This window comes from Procambarus clarkii, chromosome 74 (genome assembly GCF_040958095.1).
Source record: "Procambarus clarkii isolate CNS0578487 chromosome 74, FALCON_Pclarkii_2.0, whole genome shotgun sequence".
Lineage (NCBI taxonomy): Eukaryota > Metazoa > Arthropoda > Malacostraca > Decapoda > Cambaridae > Procambarus > Procambarus clarkii.
The window spans coordinates 14,910,388-14,923,132 of record NC_091223.1 but is presented as its reverse complement, the minus strand read 5'-3'; the positions used below and the strand labels follow the sequence as shown (position 1 = coordinate 14,923,132).

General features: G+C 42.7%; 1 protein-coding gene across 1 annotated transcript in view; it reads right to left on the bottom strand.

Annotated features, from left to right (window-relative positions):
* LOC123767354 (uncharacterized) overlaps nt 1-8,922 on the bottom strand; it is a 126,182-nt gene extending 117,260 nt beyond the window's left edge. The window contains 1 exon segment of the mRNA XM_045756985.2: nt 7,493-8,922. The gene's annotated coding sequence lies outside the window, so the exon portion shown is untranslated.
* Nucleotides 8,923-12,745: the final 3,823 nt, after the last annotated feature.

The following is a 12,745-nucleotide window of genomic DNA, read 5'->3' as shown; positions in this document are numbered from 1 at the left end:
GTGTTTAGGTTCTGTTGCCGATTATTTGTACGTGGGTGAAATATTTACCACAACCCATCCTCGACCCAAGTCCATTCCATCCAGCGGTCGACCTCACAGACGCATTCATAAATTTTAACATGTTGTTCATTCAAAACAGGAATTTTCTCAACTATAAATTAATATTATAATATATTAGCATATTATGCATATATTGACATAGGTTAAGTTAGGTGTTTAGGTTCTGTTGGCGATTATTTGTATTTGTAGTACGTGGGTGAAGCATTTACAGCGTTGTGGTTCGAATAAAATTCGTCAGTGAAGCACTTGTTCCGGATATGTTCGAACGTCAGCAGTTGTGAGTCGTGTGGAAACCGATTTTCATTCATAAACAGGGGGTTTGGCGGGTGCATGGAATGGACATTGGCCTTTGTTTATGAGTTCCCAGACTGGGCACCATGACCCCCCTTGGGGGGGGGGGGGTTTGCAATATGTAGGGGGCCATAAGTTGAGGCAGTGTACAGGTTATATTACCAGAGGGTAGGGCGGGGGGGATGGAGTGAGCTCACAGGTAACTGAAACTGTATATAATACTGAGTGTAGGAGCCGTTAATAAGGATGTTATATGGAAAAGTAATAATGACCATAAAGAGCTTGGGAACCACTGGGCCACTACATAAATGATCTACCAGAAGGTATCACAACTGTATGAACATGTTTGCTAATGAGGCTAGGCTACTTGGGAAGATAAAAGCCTTAGAAAATTGCCCTGCAAGATGACCTAACATTACACGACTGGAACACGTTAACTTGGGAGGTAGAGGGCCAAAACTGTCAGTAGTTTCAAAGCGTTATATGACAAAATGTATTGGGAAGACGGACATCACGAGAATAGCTCTCATCCTGTAACTACACTTAGACAGACAGACAGATCGTTCGTTCTCTCTCTCTCTCTCTCTCACACACACACACACACACACACACACTAAGGTAAGGAAGGGGTGGATAGTTGCTTGTGGGTGTGAGAGGTGAAATGTGAAGGATAAGGGAGAAGGTCAGAGGAGTATAGTGTGTGGGTATTAGTAAAGATCGCTTTCACACCTTAAACCATCGGGATTCCTTGTTCGGAGCTGAATGTCAAGAATCATTTGTTGGGTAGATAGGTTAACCGTTGGGAACTATATACTAAATGTCATTTGTTGAGAGGGAGACCACCATGTTGTGAGTTACCTGCTGGGAATAATTGGTCGAGTAGGGAACTACCTATCAACAGTTACCGGTCAAGAATCACCTGCTGGGACTCTTGCTATTGGAGTCACGTGTAGAGTCATATGTAAAGTGAATCACCAGACGATTGTTAACTGTACGGGGTCAACAGACGAAGGATTTCATACACCTGGGCACGTGGTCTTCCGGCTAGTGGGGAGTGAGAGGTTCGAACTGGGGTCGAACCATGAGCAAATCCTTGGAGTTCTACTCCCCAACCCCGACTTAGGGACAAACACTTGGGGGACGCTTGACTTACAATAACTTGGTCCAAGGGCGAGTTAGGGAAGGAGTGCCCTTTGCAATGCAACAGTAGGGAGAGGCTGTGGGCAGACGGGGTAGGGTTGGGACAAGGTTGGGGCTGGCGGGGGCAAGGATAGGACCTGGTGTGGGCCTGCTGGATAGTGTGGGCGAGAGGAATAGGCAAGTGTGTGGGGGTTGGACAGTACATGTTTGGGGGTTGGATGTGGGAGGGTTACAAGGTCATAACAGGGTACAGGCAGCTCTGGCCCTCGGGTTAAATTTCACTGCAAGTAGACACAATCAAGTGCAAGGTGTATGGGGAAGGGGAACGACCACCCACACCTCGTCGTTTGGACGAGGTGTGGGTGGTCGGGGCGGGGGGTGTTGCAGGGTGTGCGTGGGCGGGGTGGGTGTTGGGCTAGTGTGTGGGTTTATGGGAGTGTAGCCGAGGACAGGGCGTGGGCCACTGGTCAGTCAGGCTATCAGGATCAAAACAGGTTTATTACGCTGGTCTTTCACCAGGACCTGTTCGCTCACACCTCTCTTTCCTTATTTTAATTCCCCTTGTTTTTCCCCCTTGCTTATATCTCTACTTCTACTTCCTCTCCTGCCGCTACGAGTTCTGGCACTATCTGTAGTAGACCCGTCAGCCAAGCCAACAGATGCGGGTGTTTGAATGAAGGTTTGAAATCTGAGCCTGGGTAGCCACTGACTGCCCGTCATTTAATCTATCTTGCTACTGGCCATCAAGGTGTGTGTGGGCAGAGTAGTGGTGGTGGTGTAGTGGTGGTGGTGGTGGTGGTGGTGGGCGGGGTAGTGGTAGTTGGGGAGTGTGTGAAGGGGGTGTAGGTGTTCGTAGATGAGCAGTGGGCTTGTATTCACCTAGTTATTGTTGTGTTTGCGGGGGGTTGAGCTTTGCTCTTTCGGCCCGCCTCTCAACTGTCAATCAACTGATTACTATTTTTTTCCCCACACCCCAGCAAGCAGCCCGTGACAGCTGACTGACTCCCAGGTACCTATTTACTGCTAGGTAACAGGGGCATTCAGGGTGACTTTGCCCATTTGTTTCTGCCTGGTGCGGGAATCGAACCCGCGCCACAGACTTACATGCCTAACGAATCTATACAACTTTAATATTAAATTTACAAACGGGAGAGATAAATTTAGGATATTAATACCCAGCACCGTAATCTAATATCATAAAATACTGTATATCCATTTACGAACGCACGCACGCACGCACACACTCACTTTCACTCTCGTGTTCTCGTGAAGGGGTTGAATAATGACCGAAATAAAACGAGTTACAGCTATTAGTCTCCGGAGCGAGATTGGAGGTGGTGATTGTGGAGCTCAATACTGGAGACTTAACCCGCCGTGCAGTCCAGACACTGAGGGATGGTATGACCGCACAGCTTCTTCCTCGCGGCGGCCTTGGCTCCTAAAGCTCAGTCCTACAATCTTCTACAGTTAAAGGCACTACGGGCTCACCATAGCCCGTGCTACTTGGAACTTTGTTCCAGTCTGACAGTCTCCGTGGTGTAGTGGTAAGACACTCGCCTGGCGTTCCGCGAGCGCTATGTCATGGGTTCGTATCCTGGCCGGGGAGGATTTACTGGGCGCAATTCCTTAACTGTAGCCTCTGTTTAACACAACAGTAAAATGTGTACTTGGATGAAAAAACGATTCTTCGCGGCGGGGATCGTATTCCAGGGACCTTGCCCGAAACGCTACGCGTACTAGTGGCTGTACAAGAATGTAACAACTCTTGTATAATATCTCAAAAAAAAAAAAAAAAAAAAAAGGTAGCGAATCTTTAACAACAACATCTACAGTTAGTAAGGGTAATACTTGCGGAAACGCCCTCCCACAGTGTGTGTGTGTACTTACCTATTTGTGCTTGCGGGGGTTGAGCTTTGGCTCTTTGGTCCCGCCTCTCAACTGTCAATCAACTGGTGTACAGATTCCTGAGCCTACTGGGCTCTATCATATCTACATTTGAAACTGTGTATGGAGTCAGCCTCCACCACATCACTTCCTAGTGCATTCCATTTATTAACTACTCTGACACTGAAAAAGTTCTTTCTAACGTCCCTGTGGCTCATTTGGGTACTCAAGTTTCCACCTGTGTCCCCTTGTCAACCCGTTCTCGCAAATTCGTAAAGTCAATATTGACTTATTAACTACGTGCATAGGTGACATACTTAACATAATAGATACCCTTAAAAAGATTCATAGAAAACACCGACCTTACCTAACCTTGTTAGTATCTTAAGATAAGCATCTTATTGCTTCGTAATTACAATTATTACTTAACCTATACCTATTATAGGTTAGGTAATAATTGTAATTACGAAGCAATAAGATGCTTATCTTAAGATACTAACAAGGTTAGGTAAGGTCGGTGTTTTCTATGAATCTTTTTAAGGGTATCTATTATGTTAAGTATGTCACCTATGCACATATTTAATAAGTCAATATTGACTTATTAAATTTGCGAGAACGGGTTGCCCCTTGTTCGTGTTCCACCCGTGGTGGGTATGTGTGTGTGTGTGTGTGTGTGTGTGTGTGTGTGTGTGTATACTCACCTATTTGTACTCGCCTATCTGTGCCTGTAAGATCGAGCTCCAGCTTTTGGACCCCGCGCGCGTGTTTATTTTCATCTAGGTATCCAATATATTTCTGCCAACTTTTTTGAAAGTAAAAGCGTAAAAATTTGCTGGAGGACTGGCACTGACGTTGTATTGAGTCATAACCTAGAGACTCAGCGCCTTATCTTGGTAATTACTTGCTCAACACAGGCAATACGACGCTGCGACTCCCAGCAATCTTGAAAGTCTTGCAAGCAACACCCTCAAGAAAATGTAATTAAGAAATTCCTATAACGGCTAAGTTGGCCGGAGGAAGGAACTGGAGGTCATTAGTTGTATTCTCTCTCACTTTCTCTCTCTCTCTCTCTCTCTCTCTCTCTCTCTCTCGTACCTCTATCTGCTCCGTTTCCCTTTTATTTTACTATTCCCTTTTCTCTTTGTCCTCTAATATCTATATTTTTGTCTATCCAATTAATGTGAAAGCATACGTTGAAATTGTCGCTGCTTCCCGTGATCAAATATTATATTGTATATATTATATTTTCCTGGTTCACTTGTACCATGACTAATATTATCACATTTCCTGACCAACCAATTATTAGGCCTAGCTTCTAGAATTTTGTTTACATGCTCTGATAAGATGAATACATTCAAATGAATTTGTTAACGTTTAACGCGGCTTAAAACTGAAGGCACAAATTGAGCTACTAGACCCAGAAAAGTTTCAGATTGGAAGCCTGTGATTTAGCAACTATTTGCTAGGAAGGCTTATGACGCGGACACCATTTGCTAGGAGGGCTTATGACCTAGAAGCCCTTTGGTGGCTGTTAGCATCGAGAAAACACGTTGCTGTAGTTAGTAGTGACAGTAGCTAAAAGCCTTTTAAATGGACCAGATCGTCCTCATAAACAAAGGCCAAAGTCCATTCCATGCACCCGCCAAGCCCTGTTTATGAATGACAAATGGTTTACACACGACTCTCAACTGATGACGTCAGAACACTTCCGGAACAAGTGCTTCACTGACGATTTTTAGTTCGAACCACAACGCTGTAAATGTGGGGGTTAAATCTAATCTAATCACCCACGTACTACAAATACAAATAATCGCCAACAGAACCTAAACACCTAACCTAATCAATGCCTAAATATGCACAATATGCTTATATATAACAATATTAATTTATATTTGAGAAAATTCTTGTTTTGAATGAACAGCATGTTAAAATTGATGAGTGCGTCTTTGGGGCCGACCGCTGGATGGAATGGACCTGGTATGAGGACGGAACCTAACCCACACCTAACTATACATAGAACTTTAATTAATAATAACATTATGCAGGCGATGAGTCACAATAACGTGGCTGAAGTATGTTGACCAGACCACACACTAGAAATTGAAGGGACGACGACGTTTCGGTCCGTCCTGGACCATTCTCAAGTCGATTGTGAAACGTCGTCGTCCTTTCAATTTCTAGTGTGTGGTCTGGTCAAAAATAATAACATTAATTTATATACGAAAACAAACTTTTTGTTAATAAACAGTATGTTAAAGTTAATCAATACGTGTCTAGGGACGGCCGCGGCTTTAACGAGCCTGGCCAGAAGGCGGGATAGTCCTACTGGTCCACACGATAAAGATCAAATTTCCACCCAACCCGATTTCTCAACAAATTGTGAAACTTGCATCGGTTGTTACGTGTTCTAGTCTTTGATGCTTTCCCCTAATTTATATATATATCCCCAGTCAAGAAAGGCTAGACGAGGGAATGTTGTAATAATATTGGGTTAACGGCGCCCCTTTTTTTCAAAGTTGTTTCTATCAATAGCTCTTAACCTTTGATGTTCTCCTCCCCCCCCCCCCTAAGGTAGGGCCGACCACACCAGGGAGGAGGTTATCTTGAGATGATTTCGGGGCTTTAGTGTCCCCGCGGCCCGGTCCTCGACCAGGCCTCCACCCCCAGGAAGCAGCCCGTGACAGCTGACTAACACCCAGGTACCTATTTTACTGCTAGGTAACAGGGGCATAGGGTGAAAGAAACTCTGCCCATTGTTTCTCGCTGGCGCCTGGGATCGAACCCAGGACCACAGAATTACAAATCCAGCGTGCTGTCCGCTCGGCCGACCGGCTCCCCAGACCGGGGAGTGACGTGGCAGATTTTGTTGAAGGCAAATCATCAAAAAGACAAATTAAGTACAAGCACTTGAGTACAACTACTGTTTCGTCAAACTTGTATGTTATTTTTAACATTATATACATATTTCAATGTTTATTAACATTGTATATATAAAACATGCATGTGGCCATTTAAAACCTCCTCGTCTTTGGAACATCATTAAACAAAAAAGAAACAATACAGTTCTGTTCTTTTAAAGTACAGAATAAAAAAGCAATGTTACTACTCAACCATATACTTAAAAATAATTATACCATGTAATTGTCTAGATATAATTGTAATTAGATATGAAATATTTGCTTGCATACTATATACAGTACCAAGTTTGTACCCAAAAGATAATCTATTCTACTTCAACGAGTTATTGTAAGGGGTGCGAGAACATTCATTATGAGAACTAAGGAGCAGCGAGCTGCAGTAAAAGTTAATGCATTCAGATGGCTACCGCACACAATTCCTGTGATTTATTTTATAATAGTGTAAATTGCATAGTCATACTATTGCTCACAAAATGTGCCTAACGAGACATGACGTGTGACCAATGAATATGCAATCGTGTCGCTAATACGAATATGCTAATCATGTCGCTCGGATAAAAATAAATAGGTTTGCTTTGGGTATGTTCGTCAGTTCTATTTCCAGTAATAAGAATAGCTATTTATCTGAAGTCTTAAAAGCGAAGCCACGGTGCTTTCGGAACTGTATAGGTATAGCCTTACGAGGTCTTTTGACCGAATTCACAAGGTTAGGACCTTTACGTCATGTATGCAAATAGTGAAGCACTTCATGGGGAAAATATGGAGGCGCCACCATTGGTGAGAAGCATGAACCAAATCAAGAACTATTAATTTCTCCACGGTCCCGACAGATAATTTACGGGCTATTCATGCCCGTGCCACCTTTTGGGTGGCTTCTTTACCGATCACCAGATAAATAATCCCCAATATGAAATCCCGCGTGATAACACCAACATTCAGGATATTCTTTCTTTATGACACCATATATATTCATCGTGATAGTGGAAACCATCACATTGCAAGATGATAATGATAAAACAATTAACACATACTAGCAATGTTAATTACGCTCCCTAGGCTACAACTACAAGAACACAGACTCATTGATACACGATTTTATATTTCTCCCGCCTCTACATAGTAGGGAAAAGACCTGATACTGTGTGAATTATCTACGAGAATCCAACTGGAGACAGCGTTAAGGAAGACCTGGTACTCACGGTTTAGCGGGCGTAGCAAGAAGACTCCAGTATTAGGAAAGGTGGGCGTGTGAAAGGGTGACTACCCCTTCTCACGGGCGGGCCGCCAACTCAACATCGCTGCCCCACACGCCCACGATCACCCGCCCACATGGTCGCCTATACAGTGGGTGGGTGTGGCGGCGATGGTGGTGGCCACAGGTGCATCATACAGAGGGTGGCCGCAGGGGAGGGTCCAGTGCTGTAGGGCGTGCCAAGGGCTGCTGCTACTGCAGGCACACTATATGTCGTCAGGACACTGGGGGCCCCGCCGGCGCCGCCCTCACAAGTGGCCTTAAATATAACACGGCCACGAGGCCAAAAACACGGGCCACTTGGGGCACCACTTAAATTACGAGAGGCTGACCACCCGGCCGACCACTGTGCCTGGACAACCACTACCACGGGTACTGCCACTACTGAGTACACAGCTTAGAGGGCGGGAGCGCCACACACAGCCTCCTGCCCACCCATTCCTTGCTCACCACAACCCAGACTGGTGCTGTGCGCCGCTCTCCTCCACGCAAACCCTTGCCAAAATTATCAGGCCACCAAGTGTAAAAATAACCCCGGTTGGACAGGCGGCAGCTGTGGCTCACACACACACACTCCTGCCTCCCCCAACCTGCGCGACTGCTGCCCTGCTCGCTACAGCGGCTCCTGCTGCAGCTGGGATATGCTGGCTGCTGGTGAAGGTTGCTGCAGATCCCCGACACCACCACACACACTGGTGACCTCACCCCTACACCCACACCCGCCCTCACACTACACACCCGGCCGCTCTCTGGCAACACTCCTCCGCCCTTACAACTGCCTCCATAAATACAGCCACCGATTTAAAAGCGTGCACCTATATATATATACTGACGAATGCTCTCTTTCGTGAACTAACGAAGGAAAGTTTCTTTTATTGCCGGCTTCGAAATAATCGCAGTTTGCATTCTTTCCCCTAGAAAAAGAATTTGGCATCTCTCCTGCCTGGCCTACGAGAGGCCAATGCACAAATTGTTTAGGTACGGGGAAGTGCGTGGCTCCTTAAATATAGGGAGTAACACAGGTTATCTTTACACTCTCCTGCTCTGTAATAACACAAGCATGTCTGCGATACGTGACGTTCAGGGCAAATATAAATCCTGGGGGAATAAATCCCTTACTGGAAAACATCTGAGAACAGACAACGTTGCTGATTAGTAAATATTGAGTCATTTATAGAAGGCAGCGAATGTCTCTCTCTCTGTCTGTCTTGGCCTTCTCCTCAGGTGACGTAAGCACCTGGAGATTACCTAGGCGGCTGGAAGACGGCAGTGTGTCTGTGTGTGTGTAGGGAGGGTTCTTTGGTGCTGGTGAAGGAGGTAAAGCGAGCAGTTGAGGTAACTGGAGCGGCTCCTCCTCCTCCACCCTGACACCGGAGATGCCTGCTGACGCCACGAATACTCTGCCCTCTGGTGGCACCCCGAGGCACTCTCTTGCCTCCGTAACCCCCCTACCCCTCCACCCCCCACCAATTCCGAGGCACTGGCCATATATATACTCGTTAATATGTCAGTATACGGTGGACGAGAGTCGTTAATCGTCACTATACGTCGGTCCGCCCTCGTTAACCCGTTGAGTTAACTATACGATTATCCAAACACTTAAACTGTTAAGTTATTTGTTCTTTATTAAAGCGTTCTCGCTTATAGCAGTTTATTAAGTGTAACTGTGAGTCGTTTTCTGGGAAAAGTCAGTCATTGAAACATATACATGGGACCTCGATATATATACTGTATATAGTTTCTCAATGTCTGTTAAATATACCTCTGTACCTTTTTTTCCACTACCACGTAGAGCAAGATAAACTAAATTAAAGCTAAACTAAAAACCACAGTCGAGGGACAAAGCATGAACCGAGGTTCTCGCTCTGCCAACTACTGACCTTTAATTAATTCCTCCAGGTACAACCAACAAAGATTGACTAACTCCCAGGCACCATTATTTGCTGCGAGGTGAATAGAGAACATTAGGTCAAAGGAAACGTGCATAATTGAGCATCTTTCCCCCCTGCGATTTGCATGTAATCAAGTCGGATATTTTAGTTACGATGTCCGTAGAATTATTTAGCAGTTTTAAACTGCTTCGTGACGTTCTTATAAATAAATAAATAAATAAATAAATAAATAAATAAATAAATAAATAAATAAATGTTTATTTAGGTAAGGTACATACATACAAGAGATTTTTACAAAGATCTTCGTAGCTAGAGTTTTGACACACTGTACTCCCCTTCATATAGTCTAGGGCAGCTGCACAAATGCAGATGTACTTAAATGTGTTAATAAAAAGCAAATCATTATATAATTTTCCTGAGAGAGAGAGGAGGAAGGTATCACTAATCCCTTATCCATAAGGGATAAGTGGGATACCCCCCTCTAGTTAATTATAATTAAATGTTGGACATAATTATTTAATTATGATTAAATGTTAATCATACGCTCGGCCATATACAGTACATCAGTATTCATATAAAATACTGTATATTTTTTTAGTGGGCCTACAAATATGACATGTATTCGATAATCGTCTACAAACATGACATATATGCAATAATCGTCTACAAATCTGACATATATTCGATAATCGTCTATAGACAAGACAAATATGTAAAATCGGTCATCAAGACATACTCCATGCTAGCCATCAACACATACTTTATAACAGCCATCAACACATACTCTATAACAGCCATCAACACATACTTTATAACAGCCATCAACACATACTCTATAACAGCCATCAACACATACTCTATAACACCCTATCAACTGATAAATTAGTTACACATATTTTAGGTAAGTATTGTATCAACAATGCGTTTGAGAAGGAACAATGAGGTACTACCATAAATTTGAACCAAATATCTAATTTGCTAACTGTAAGTTGAGTGTTGATGATTGTAAACTTTCCAGCGCTGCCCATTGGATGAGTGTTGGGAGGGGGGGGGGGTGCATGATGAGTAGATCTGTTTAAATGGCTCACCACAGATGTAAATGACTCAGTTTAGACTGATTGATTGTTAAAGATTAAGCCACCTAAGAGGTGGCACGGGCATGAATAGCCCGTACGCAGTTTAGACTTATGGACCAGTTCTTGAACCAATTGTGGTGTAAAAGACTTTTGATATATACATTAACTGTGTAACTATGCGTTATGTTGATATTGTCTTAGCTTTTTAACACCTGACTGCACCGGAGTTTTGGGGTAATAAAAATAGCCTAAGCTACTCTATCCTTTTGAGATGTATTTTTTTGTCTCAATAAACGAACTTGAACTTGAACCAGAGTTAAATTTCGCCTTCTCTGAGGCTGGAAGGGAAATTCGCTAATGTTTCTTCATTTGGTGACCTTTGACTTCACGTAGTGATATTTTGAACTCGCAGTTTGAAGTTTGATCTCTTAACTTAATTTGCAGTGACCTCTCACTATATATATATGAGATGACTGACATTGTATGTTGACCTCTGAGAAGGAAATATCATGACCTCTGACCTTACGGGTGTTTGGTAAGGCTTGGTCAACTTGCTGTCAAGATTGCTTGTCTGACGGCCACGTATACAAGACATTTTCCACAATAATTGTCGCTTTATTTATGTTTAATTTTAGGGTTTTAGTGCATTAATGAATAACAATTTGTATTTGACATGACAGGCATGTTTCACTCACAATTCTAAGCTCAGTACAGACTTTATAATAAACATATTGTTGGAATTATTTCATCATACGTCAATATCCTCCTTCCCGCTTTCTCTCTAGTGACCTTTGACACTTTTTCCATCGACTTTCTCTTGAGGAATATCATATACTTTCTATATCTTATTTGTTGAACTTGCCGATTTGATACTAATTATTTGTATGATCCGTGAAAGAGTTAACCTTAAGAGCTATATATGCATTTATCTTCAGAACGGACAGTTGTCCCATGCACTCTAGACATGACGTAGGTGCAAATTAATTACTAAAGCGTCCATCAGTGATATCAGAATTAGTAGGAATATCAACATATGTATCAGATGACTGATGATATATCCCGAATTTCACAATAATAGACAATCGTAAATTATGCGAAAAAAACTATATATACCACATCAATATGCCTCCAAAAAGCTATCTAATTAGGACTAGGCCATGCGTCTAGCATAAGATACCATGAAGATTTTTTAAGATTTCATTCACTAAAAAATATTTAAAAAAATCCTCATAGTCGATCCGAAGATTTAATCACCGTTGTTAGTACTCGACTCACATATCCCACATGTATAACGCACCACAAAGAGATATAGAATTTAAGCAAAAACAATGCTATAAACAGTTATTTACTAACAATAAATACTTGTACTATTCCAGCTCTGTTTGGGAATCACAGGCGCAAATTTGTACACTCCAATGAAGTCGGCAATTATTAAAATATTTATGCTATTTGAAAGGTATTGTGTACAGAGATACAATGCCAGATTAAAAAAATCAAGACTAGGTTAGAATGTTGCGATATTTTGAGAATCATTAATTAGCTCTAGCTTAATGGAACCCATAAATGGGTGTTAATTCTATAGGCAGCTGATGGGACTCTTCGGCGCCGTACTCATCTAGTTGTGCTTGCGGGGATTGAGCTTCGGCTCTTTGGTCCCGCCTCTCAACTGTCAATCAACTGGTGTGCAGGTTGTAGATATGATAAGAGCCTACTAGGCTCTATCATATCTACATTTGAAACTGTGTATGGAGTCAGCCTCCACCACATCACTGCCTAATGCATTCCATCTGTTAACTACTCTGACACTGAAAAAAATCTTTCTAATGTCTGTGTGGCTCATTTGGGTACTCAGTTTCCACCTGTGTCCCCTTGTTCGCGTTCCACCCGTGCTAAATAGTTTGTCTTTGTCTACCCTGTTAATTCCCTTTAGATTTTTTTTAGGTGATCATGTCTCCCCTTACTCTGCCTTACTGTGTGTATATATACAATGCATATTTATATATATAATATATATATTATATATATATTTATTATTTATATATATCTTTTGGAAGCTGGCCGAAACAGCAGTTGACAACCTTAAGGTAATTTTTTTTTGTCCCCCAATGCAACTAGTAAGTGTGTCGGACCGTCAAATCTTCAACACTAGAATGAGGCTGATATGTCTGGGAAAAATTTTAAGACGTTTCCCTACAGAACACAGAACATGGAACAGTATATTACAGGATGTGA